Here is a 12,720-nt window from a genome sequence, read left to right as displayed (position 1 = left end):
CCACGTCGACGACGACTTCATAATAGCACAGCTCCGCTCGCTACACCGTATTACGTCATCGGTGCCATAAGAGGACCTCGTCGGTGTGCTGGCGTCTGTTCCATTCATTTTTTCTGTGCCACCGAGGAAAACAGGCGGACCGAGACATTTTCACATGTGCACATAGTATAATAAATATATATATATTCACTGAAAAAACCATAGGTTTCAGGCACGTTATAGTTAGAAATTAGCATTTACAAAACCTTAGAAATTCACAGAAAAAACCATAGGTTTCAGGGGCGTTATAGTTAGTTGGACATTTCACTCATACAAAACCATAGAAATTCCCCCGTTATAGTTAGTTCAGCTAACTATAACTTGCGCGCCCGCAATGCACTGCTGATGACGTCACATATTACATCACTCATGACATGGTCAGTGACATCACTCATGACATCACTGATGACATCTCAAATGACATCACTGATGACATCATCCAATGAATGTGTGTTTTTCTGAAAATTAAATATGTTTTATATATGTATATCTCAAGGTCGATGGAAGAATAAATGGGTATATAAGTGTCTAAATGGATGATTTTTTTTGTAAACTTGATTGTATAACTGACTGATTAAGTGTATCTTAGTGAATACATGGGTTAGTGAGTAATGTTTAAATATGTAAATATCTGTATCAGTCTCTCACTTTGTGTATAAGTGGCTGCATGGGTTGGTGAGTAGCTACATGAGTGTCTATATGGGTTATTAGTTGGTTGTCTGAGTATCAGTATGAGTGTCTGAGTGTCTGTATGGTTCGGTGGGGGGTATTACGTAGTGCATAGATGCATGAATGAGTGACTCACTGTTTGTATGTGTTGAAGACAGCATGTGTGCAGGACTGTATAGGTGGATGAGTGTGTGTATGGGTGTGTTAGTGAGTGAATGACTGTCTCAATAGTGTCTTTATGAGTAACTACATATGTTTTAAACTAGTATATGTGAGTATTCGTGTATATAAGTGAGTATATGTGAGCGTGAGAGATTGGAAGAGTTCCTGTACAATAAGTGATTGTTTAAGAGAGTAAGTATGTGTAAGTTTCTGTAGAAGTAAGTGTGGTAGTGTGTGTATAACTGTATATGCAAGTAAATGGATGTTTGATACTTTGTTTGCATGTGTGACTATGTGTGTGAGTAACTCTATGGATGAGTGGTGGTGTGTAACAGGATGTATAGGTGTGTGAGTACATATGATGAGTGAGTAAAAGTATGAGTGACTGTATAGGGACTGTTGGTGAATGAGTGGATGTGTGTGTAGATCTTGGAGTTACTGAATAGGTGTGTTGTAACTGGTATTGGTATGTCCATTGCTTTGAAAATGTTAGTTTGTATTTTTGAGTGTGTGTATCAAAGGGTATATTAGGGCGAGAGGAGGTCTACCATTCCATCACAAGGATGATGTCATCAGTGATGTCATTTGAGATGTTATCAGTGATGTCATGAGTGATATCACTGACGTCATCTGTGACGTCATCAGCAGTGCATTGCGGGTGTGCGAGTTATAGTTAGCTGAACTAACTATAACGGGGAAATTTCTATGGTTTTGTACTAGTGAAATGTCCAACTAACTAGAATGCCCCTATATATTTTTATATATATATATATATATATATTCTGCTCCAAAGGTTGTCCACCAGGTGAGCAGCACTCGAACAGCAGCTTTGTTTATGATAGGCATGGACGAGGATCCGCTTGTAGAAGCCGCTCCGTAGTGGAATTGCCTGACGCGTTTCGAAGCTCCATATGCTTCTCTTCAGAGACTTTAACGGAGACGGTGTGTGCAAGCGCTGAACCTACTTCGCCATTTTCATATTGCACTCCCACCAATGGGAAGCTCGAATGAGACTGTGCATTGTGGGAAATATGGTCCGGATAGCACACAAATCTTGTCCTGTATAGACCCTGCAAGTGGACTAGTCCTCAATCCTGTTTGCTGCTGCTGGCCCACATCACTGACATGATGGTTACCATGTCAGGCGGCCCCCGTAACATTGCGGGGTGGTGCAAGCTCCGCGGCAGGACGGCCACGTGTTACATTCTGCTCCAAAGGTTGTCCACCAGGTGAGCAGCACTCGATCAGCAGCTTTGTTTATGATAGGCATGGACGAGGATCCGCTTGTAGAAGCCGCTCCGTAGTGGAATTGCCTGACGCATTTCGAAGCTCCATATGCTTCTCTTCAGAGGCTTTAATGGAGACGGTGTGTGCAAGCGCTGGTGGACTCGTCCTCAATCCTGTTTGCCGCTGCTGGCCCACATCACTGACATGATGGTTACCATGTCAGGTGGCCCCCGTAACATTGCGTGGTGGTGCAATCTCCGCGGCAGGACGGCCGCGTGTTACATTCTGCTCCAAAGGTTGTCCACCAGGTGAGCAGCACTCGATCAGCAGCTTTGTTTATGATAGGCATGGACGAGGATCCGCTTGTAGAAGCCGCTCCGTAGTGGAATTGCCTGACGCGTTTCGAAGCTCCATATGCTTCTCTTCAGAGGCTTTAACGGAGACGGTGTGTGCAAGCGCTGAACCTACTTCACCATTTTCATATTGCACTCCCACCAATGGGAAGCTCGAATGAGACTGTGCATTGTGGGAAATATGGTCCGGATAGCACACAAATCTTGTCCTGTATGGACCCTGTAAGTGGACTCGTCCTCAATCCTGTTTGCCGCTGCTGGCCCACATTACTGACATGATGGTTACCATGTCAGGTGGCCCCCGTAACATTGCGGGGTGGTGCAAGCTCCGCGGCAGGACGGTTACGGGGGCCACCTGACATGTAAATGTAAATGTTGTAGACTTGTAAAGCGCACAGCTACCCCAGCAACGGGGCGTCCCGGCGCTGTAGACCGCTGGGGAACCCGTCCTGGCTATCCCTGTGAGATGGTCCCTTTCTGGGTATCTCCAAGGTGAAACCAGGCATCCCCAGCATCTGTGGGGGGCCGTTGTAGAGATGAGGCAAGCTTAATGCCCAGAGTTGCCGAGTGTGTTCCTGGTTAGAGTAGGTACCGAGGCGAGAATTATCGAGTCCGTTTTGACCCTGGTCCACGACCCTGCCGCGTCGGGAATTGAACCCTGGTCCCTGGCCGATTCTCTGCTTATGGGTCTGCCGCCTCTAACTAGTGAGCCACACCTCTCCACAACTGACATGGTAACCATCATGTCAGTAATGTGGGCCAGCAGCGGCAAACAGGATTGAGGACGAGTCCACTTGCAGGGTCCATATAGGACAAGATCTGTGTGCTATCCGGACCATATTTCCCACAATGCACAGTCTCATTCGAGCTTCCCATTGGTGGGAGTGCAATATGAAAATGGCGAAGTAGGTTCAGCGCTTGCACACACCATCTCCGTTAAAGCCTCTGAAGAGAAGCATATGGAGCTTCGAAACGCGTCAGGCAATTCCACAACGAAGCGGCTTCTACAAGCGGATCCTCGTCCATGCCTATCATAAACAAAGCTGCTGATCGAGTGCTGCTCACCTGGTGGACAACCTTTGGAGCAGAATGTAACACGCGGCCGTCCTGCCGCGGAGCTTGCACCACCCCGCAATGTTACGGGGGCCACCTGACATGGTAACCATCATGTCAGTATTGTGGGCCAGCATGGCAAACAGGATTGAGGACGAGTCCACTTGCAGGGTCCATATAGGACAAGATCTGTGTGCTATCCGGACCATATTTCCCACAATGCACAGTCTCATTCGAGTTTCCCATTGGTGGGAGTGCAATATGAAAATGGCGAAGTAGGTTCAGCGCTTGCACACACCGTCTCCGTTAAAGCCTCTAAAGAGAAGCATATGGAGCTTCGAAACGCGTCAGGCAATTCCACAACGAAGCGGCTTCTACAAGCGGATCCTCGTCCATGCCTATCATAAACAAAGCTGCTGATCGAGTGCTGCTCACCTGGTCGACAACCTTTGGAGCAGAATGTAACACGCGGCCGTCCTGCCGCGGAGCTTGCACCACCCCGCAATGTTACGGGGGCCACCTGACATGGTAACCATCATGTCAGTAATGTGGGCCAGCAGCGGCAAACAGGATTGAGGACGAGTCCACTTGCAGGGTCCATATAGGACAAGATCTGTGTGCTATCCGGACCATATTTCCCACAATGCACAGTCTCATTCGAGCTTCCCATTGGTGGGAGTGCAATTTGAAAATGGCGAAGTAGGTTCAGCGCTTGCACACACCGTCTCCGTTAAAGCCTCTGAAGAGAAGCATATGGAGCTTCGAAACGCGTCAGGCAATTCCACAACGAAGCGGCTTCTACAAGCGGATCCTCGTCCATGCCTATCATAAACAAAGCTGCTGATCGAGTGCTGCTCACCTGGTGGACAACCTTTGGAGCAGAATGTAACACGCGGCCGTCCTGCCGCGGAGCTTGCACCACCCCGCAATGTTACGGGGGCCACCTGACATGGTAACCATGATGTCAGTAATGTGGGCCAGCAGCGGCAAACAGGATTGAGGATGAGTCCACTTGCAGGGTCCATATAGGACAAGATCTGTGTGCTATCCAGACCATATTTCCCACAATGCACAGTCTCATTCGAGCTTCCCATTGGTGGGAGTGCAATATGAAAATGGCGAAGTAGGTTCAGCGCTTGCACACACCATCTCCGTTAAAGCCTCTGAAGAGAAGCATATGGAGCTTCGAAACGTGTCAGGCAATTCCACAACGAAGCGGCTTCTACAAGCGGATCCTCGTCCATGCCTATCATAAACAAAGCTGCTGATCGAGTGCTGCTCACCTGGTGGACAACCTTTGGAGCAGAATGTAACACGCGGCCGTCCTGCCGCGGAGCTTGCACCACCCCGCAATGTTACGGGGGCCACCTGACATGGTAACCATCATGTCAGTAATGTGGGCCAGCATGGCAAACAGGATTGAGGACGAGTCCACTTGCAGGGTCCATATAGGACAAGATCTGTGTGCTATCCGGACCATATTTCCCACAGTGCACAGTCTCATTCGAGCTTCCCATTGGTGGGAGTGCAATATGAAAATGGCGAAGTAGGTTCAGCGCTTGCACACACCATCTCCGTTAAAGCCTCTGAAGAGAAGCATATGGAGCTTCGAAACGCGTCAGGCAATTCTACAACGAAGCGGCTTCTACAAGCGGATCCTCGTCCATGCCTATCATAAACAAAGCTGCTGATCGAGTGCTGCTCACCTGGTGGACAACCTTTGGAGCAGAATATATATATATATATATATATATATATATATATATATATATATATATATATATATATATATATATATATATATATATATATATATACCTACTGGTGGTGGCCATTAGGTATAGTTAGGACCTTGTTTCTATTTTTGCTTTTTCCAATATCTGTAGCGCTGTTTGACGAATCTTCGCAAAACTTTCAAAACCAATGGTTTACTCAGGTTAGCTCCTGTCTTGAAAGTTTCGAGGTGATTCATCAAGCGGGGCTGAGAAAAAAAGGGTGGTACCAAAACACGTTTTCCCCATGTTAATTTTCATAGGAAATTTAGACACAGCTACATCCCGAACTGCTGAACGGAATTACACCAAATTTGCAAAAAGGTAGCCCTTGGTTCGGAAAGAGACCTTTTTTTTAAATGATGTAAATCTGTTCAGTAGTTGCTGGGAAATTCAAAAAATAAAAACATCGATATCTGAGAGCTTAAGAGGATTCGCGAACACTCCCAAACACGAGCTTCATTCTGATTGGCTGCCAACACTCCAAACCAAAATGTGTTGGCAGCCATCTTGTGACTCGGTAGAACCGAGTCACAAGAAAACAGTAAATAAAAAATATAAAAACAAGAAAAGGGGAGAGGGGAGAAACACCCTGACCCCCTAGGCCTGCTAAAAAAAAAAACATTTTGTTTTTTAAATGGTCGGCAGAATTCGCACTGGGTTAGCAGCAAATCCAGCAGAACATTTATTAAAAAAAACAAAGTGTAGACTCCCGCGCTTCGTTTCCCTTAAGTCCCCGGGTGCGTTTGGTCCAGGGGGCAATGCCACATTAGAATGTGGGGGGCCCGAGTGGACAACCGCTGCCCCGGGGACCCCACCTCCTGGACCTTGTTTCTTAAAAAAGTAGTGTTCATTTATGGCTTTGATTATATGAAATCAGTTACAATCACTTAAAACATGATCATGCTAATAACAATAATATTTCAAAGACCCATGAGTTAAAAAGCAATCCGCTGCAGGTCTGAACTTAAATCCAGCAATGCTGGAAGAGGCTGTAGTTTTTTTCCAGCGATTCAACCCAGACAGTTTTTTTTTATAAAAATGTGCAGTCTAGCTCCTAGCGAACAAAGATGCCTTAAGCGCACACGTGAGCACATACAGTGTTACATCTAGTGAAGGCCTGGAGGAAGGAGGCAGAACCACCCTTAGAGCTTTGGCCCTGGGGTTAGGTTGAGATGAGTAGGGGTGAGCAGAATTTGCGAAATTCACTTTCGCAAATTATCGCGAAAATGTTAAAAATCTCCGCAAACACGCGGAAATATCGCGAAGATGCGGAAGTTTTTTTCCCGCCCGTTCGCGGTATTTTCTGCGTGGTCGTGGCTCGCCAACTTACCCATGCGGTTGCTCACGGACGCGTCTCGTGGAGAACGCGACCAGATTGGGAAAACTTGTCGGCGAACGCGGGGATTCAGGTAAGGCGATCACGCGCACGCAAGAATGTATTATTTTACAGCGCGAGCAAGCAAAAAATTTCCGGTAAAATGCGGATTGTGGAAATTTTGACATTTTTGCGCTCTCCGCGGAACGCGAAAATGTCAAATTATCGCAATTTCCACGAGCGGAACGGAATTTCAGCCCAGGCCTAGAGATGAGCATCACACAGCCCCAACTCTGAATTGTGGGGCTGCGAGAAGATGGACAGTGGGACCCTGAGTGGAACGGAACAAACGTGCCCCGGGACCCTGCACGCTCAGTGTGATCCTGGGCATAAAAGAGTAGAACCACAGGGAGACAAGGGGGAAGAGGGCACACACCGGAGGGTGGCAGGGGTAGCAGGGGTATACCGAAGGGTACACAGGCGTACATTACAGGGTGGCATGGCTGCAAATCACAGGGTGGCACAGGTGAGCACACCACAAGGTGGCATGGGGAGCAGGTGAGCACCGGAGGGTGGCATGGGCACACACCGGAGGGTGACAGGGGGAGATTGGGCTTGCCACAGGGTATCATGGGTGCACATCATAGGGTGCATACCGCAGGCCGTTTGTAGACATAGCAGGCCATGCCCACTGCCACTGTAGACAATCCCGGAGCCTGGAGGTTTCAAGGGGAAGGTTTATTATTTTAGAGGTCATCCTTTCTAAGCACCCCTCCACCACAGCTCCTGGCCAGCAACCCCTGCTTTCACCTCAATCAATCAATCAATCAATCAATCAATCAATCAATCAATCAATCAATCAATCAATCAATCAGAACATTTGTAAAGCGCACTACTTACCCGTGAGGGTCTCAAAGCGCTGGGGGGCTGGGGTGCTACTACTGCTCGAATAGCCAGGTCTTGAGGAGTCTTCTGAAGGTTAGCAGGATGGGGAGGGTGTTCCAGGTCTTGGCGTCCAGGTGGGAGAACGATCTGCCGCCGGAGGTTGCTCTTTGGATGCGGGAGACTGTGGCGAGGGCGAGGTCGGCGGAGCGGAGCTGGCGGTTGGGGGTGTAGAAGCTGAGTCGTCTGTTGAGGTATGCTGGTCTGGTGTTGTGGAGTGCCTTGTGTGCATGGGTGAGGAGCTTGAAGGTGATCCTCTTGTTGACGGGGAGTCAGTGCAAGTCTCTCAGGTGGGGTGTGATGTCGCTGCAGTGAGGGATGTCGAGGATCAGGCTTGCAGAGGCGTTTTGAATGCGTTGAAGTCATTTCAGGAGTTTGGCCGAGGCTCCTGTGTAGAGGGCGTTTCCGTAGTCCAGCCTGCTGCTGACGAGTTCATGGGTGACCGTTCTTCTTGTTTCGGTGGGGAACAGCGTGTTTGTGGGCGGAGCTGGTGTTGAGAAGGATGCATCTGAGGTAGCTGGGCTCTTTCCAGGTAGGTGGATTTGCGGATCGGATGCTTGTGAAGCTGCAGTTCCGGCAGGAGAAGGGTCCGTGGGTGCATTTTGGGGCGGCAAGGAGGCAGGTGTGTGATCGTCCGATGCTGAGTGCATTGAGGGGGCTGGCATCGTAGCAACGTCGGGTGTCGTGGCGTTCAAGTGGGCCAGGGGTTCTGGCGCTGGGCACGGTCCAGACACGGACGGGCGCCACCTCACACCCCAACCTTCACACGATCAATCATTTTAGTAGCTCTTTCATTTACGGGAAGTTTTTTTAAATGTGTGGGAATACTTTTTAAAATAGTAAGACGATGCTTTTCAGTCCAGCTGTGCCCAACAGCCCTGGAGAGGACAGATACTTACTTGTGGAGAAGCAGGGGTCTGGGTTGGCGCCATACGCCTACTAGTCTTGGTAAGTCTGAGAATGTGTCAGAATGCATTAATGGATGCATGGGAACACCCACACTCCACCCATGACATGCCTCGCTGCCACAGAGTAATGCAAGGCAGCAGTTTGCGATGTGTTGCATTACTCTAGAATATTTAAGACATGCAGGACCACACAAGGTTGTCTTGTTTTTCTTGATAATTCTTGTTTAGGTTTTGCATTGCCCTTGCATCCCCTTGCGTGGTACAGGGAAGTTGCAAAACCTTGATAAATATGGACTCTTGGGACATTTTCAATAAATAATCCTGCAACGCAACACTGTAATCCACCGTGCTGCACTGCGTGAAAGGGAGAGGGCAGGAATGTGCTTTCACATTATATAGTGCACTGCCTAGTGCTCCTATACCATGGTGCAAGGGTGCCTGAATCATATGTAGGATTGCTTTTTTGCAGGAAGGAACATCTTCTTGCACAAAAACAATCTTCAGAGGCATTTGCACCTTTCTACATGTGTGGCAACATGCAGCACACTTAGAAAGAGGAAACAACAAAGAGATATGAAGATATTTCTCCTTGTTGTGCTTCTGGTGGGGAGGCATACCATTCTGATTCATTCCTAGGTCTACCAGTATTGGTAAATCTGGTAATGTTCCAGAATTCATGGGTGGATGTGAGGGAATACGTACGCACCACCCATGAAATGCCTCTCTGCTGCAAAGTAATGCAAGGCCGCGATTGATGCTGTGTTGTGTTTCTCTGGATTTATCGATCCACGCAGGGCCACACAAGGTGGCCTTGCATGGCTTGGTAAATATCAACCAAACAGAACCAAGCATGAGGTCAATTGGGAGAATGGCTGCCAGCACCAACAGTTTGTCCTTGGTCCAGGGCGATGATGCTGCAGGAGATGCCCCAGCCTCAGAAGCTGTTGCTGCTGGTAAGTCATCATGTTTATTAATTATTTGTTACCTTTGATGATTCCTACCTAGTATATATTAATGCATTTGGTATTATTTTCCATTTTCCAACCTTCCCTTTATCTATTGCTCATAATGCTCCATAGTTCTTCGAGTTTTCTTTAGTCTCCATTCCTGCAGCTGACTTCCTTCTGTCTATAATTTCTTTACCCCTTTTTGTTACTGTGACAAAAACATTTTCTCTCCACCTCTTGTAGATATCTAATCTCCTTCTTTTTGCAGTGAAATACACAACAAAAGACTTACTTTGCCCATAGCTTCCAGAGAGACAAAAGTAGTCAAAACTGTATGAAGCAATTGGAGGAGAAATACAATTTGTAGTAAAATGTGTGTAAGACAGAACTATTTTATTTTTAGGGTTGAAGTGGAAGGGGGAAAATGATTGCTTAGGCAGGCAGTGGACTTAAAAATTACCTACTAATAAAGTTTCAGACTCCGTTTTATCTTTTCTTGTTTCAAAAGAGCACATCACTCCCACCTTCTCCCCCCCCATACACCAGGCACAGCCACCCACAATCTTTCTTTCTGGTGCTGCTGGTAACTCATGTTTAATATTTTCTACTTTTCAACTAGTATGTATTAAAGGTCTTCTGTATTTTCTATTTTCTCCAACTTCACACTATCTACTTTAGTGTTGTCTTTTACCATGCATACCTGCCTCTTTGTAGTGTACTGTTTTCTTTTATATTTAATACTTTTCGGCGGCTCACTTCTTCCCATCTATAGGTTTTTTCACTTCACTTTAATAGCGACCTTTTCCTCACTCCTTTTTTAAATCTCCTGTGTTATTAACAGAATATTGTTGTAAAGTAAAGATGAATGTAGGCCTAAGTACTCACAACATGTAGGTTGACTGAAGACTTTATTGAGCAAGCAGTCAATAGTACAGGAACATAGATGGTCATCATAGAGCCCAATAGGATGTTATACAAGGTTCCATGATGTTGTGACAGTGCAACATGGCAGGATACCAATTTCCATTCCCTTCCACCCATTTATTGTTTTTCAGGTCAATTTGTAGCCATATCCTTCCATCACAAGAACAGAAATTATATAATGTTGTATAGTCGACTACTTGGTTTTTAAAATGTCTAGTAAACCTTTCAAAGCGATACTGTAGATAGAAGATAGATAAGCATAACCGAACATTATTGAAGTATTGTTTTCCAATTTGTGCAAAATAATGTGGTTGTTACAGGTATCTAAACATGAGTATTATGTTTTTTCTAGATCCTGGAGTACTCCAGGCTCCTGAGGAGGATCACAGAGGAGACCACCATCCTGTGGAGAGGAAAAGAGACGTGGCTGGAACAAGTGACAAGTAACTTTCCTTTCTGTGAGACCGGCCTCACGGCGTTGCCCTCCCAATCATCCAGCCAACCTGCAACCACCCTCAAGACACGACATCTCCGACTCCGGCCGCCCCAGCCACCCAGATCCGAGGGCCGGCCAGAGCCCTGACAGACTCGACAACCTACCACGCATGTCCGACCAAGGGAGCGGGAACCCTCGAGCCAGACCCAGAGGCGCCAGCCCAGTCACACCTCGGGTCGCCTTCCCCGGGAAGACTCGATCGGCCACCAGGCCCCTGGGGAGCAGGCGCCTCCCCTGCCGAGCGTCTGGGGTCCCTCCCAGACCCACCTGAAAAGACCAAGGAAGTGAGCGGCAGGAAATCCCGCCGAACCCCCTCCGTCACCCCAGTCCCCCCTCTGCGAGGACTCCGGACTTCAAAGAGCAAGCGGAGTATAACAAGGGGTGCCGGAAAACGAATGCAGAGAAGACCTGGAACCATCCGAGCCTGCTGACGCTGTCGCGGCTCCTGAACGCTGAAGTCACCTGGGCCTGCTGAGTGACTTGCGGCCCCTCGCTATTGAACCATCTGAGCCCTGCTGACGAGGTCGCGGCTCCCGAACACTGAACCACCTGGGCCTGCTGAGTGACTCGGGGCCCCCAGCTATTGAACCATCTGAGCCTTGCTGACGGAATCGCGGCTCCCGAACTCCGACCACCTGTGCCTGCTGAGAGACTCGCGGCGCTCCCCTTGAGGACGACTCGGTAAGAGATCGCCAGAGACACGACACCCTCCAGCTCGAGGATTGTGAGCTATCCGCAGGGTACTTCGCAGAGACACTATCTTTTAAGACTGTCCCGCTACCCCCATTCCCCACGACCGATTTGTGGTACCTTGTGCCACTGCTGTGCTGCTTGCACCTTGGATCATAAAGATCCCTTGAAACCATCGATAAAAGAACCTATCGTCCTACAAAGAATACGTGTGGTGTCACTCTGTTCGTAGTGTTAGCTCAGGGTGTGCGCGCCTGGTTCGGCCTACGTGGGAGAGGTGGGTCAAAGGGGTGGGCAAGACGGGCATCGAACCCCCCTCCGGCGAACGCCTTTCCAACACTTTCTCAATGACAACTGCTGCATTTGTTACGGCATTCCTTTCTTTCTTGCATGCCCTGTTAGCAATCCTTTTATCAATTATCCAGCTCCATATGTTTCGGTCTCCTCTTCTTCTGAATTGGTGCCCTCTGCCCTCTCACTTTCTGCTTCCCTCATTATTTCTGTTCCCGCCAGCCCAAAAATTACAAGGCTATCTCAGTATATATCACATTTTCCCAAAGTTTATGCCTAAATGACTAATTTTTATGGCCTCCATTACTGTTCCATCTTCTGCCTTCCATTAATCATGCGACTAAACATACTAGTCCTTGATGGGCCTGACAATCAGCAAGTCGATAGCCAAATCTTTACTGAGCCTAAGCTCTGTAATGTTGATAACTTACCCTACTCAATACTTCCTCGCCCCACTGCCATGGAAAAAAGGTTTTGTAGGTGAAGCGTGTAGTGTGAGACTTAGTACAGAACTCAGGAGAGAGTAAGATGAGTGTGAAACAATAGAGACAGACCCTATCAGACAACCAGGGGAATGGGGTACTACTTAAAGGTAGACAAAGATTTTCCCTTGGTAGAGATTTATATTAAATCACTAAGGGTAATGCTTGGGCATTCAACACCAATTAGTACCATCCCTGCATTACACCTTCTCACAACAGTTAATGTAGCCCATATGGTAGAGCCTAACAATTATACATACAACACTTCTATATCATTGTTAAAAAGAGTTTGTTATTTTTAAATTAAAATGTCACATTAGACACAATATCATAAAAGCCATAAAAAATCACAATAATACAAATACCTAATTCATATATAACTAACTATCATTCCATTAGTCCCACCATCCATACATTAGAGAGAAACACTTAAGACAATACACTTTG

This window comes from Triturus cristatus, chromosome 2_2 (assembly GCF_964204655.1).
Source record: "Triturus cristatus chromosome 2_2, aTriCri1.1, whole genome shotgun sequence".
Lineage (NCBI taxonomy): Eukaryota > Metazoa > Chordata > Amphibia > Caudata > Salamandridae > Triturus > Triturus cristatus.
This window is presented reverse-complemented; position numbering follows the sequence as displayed.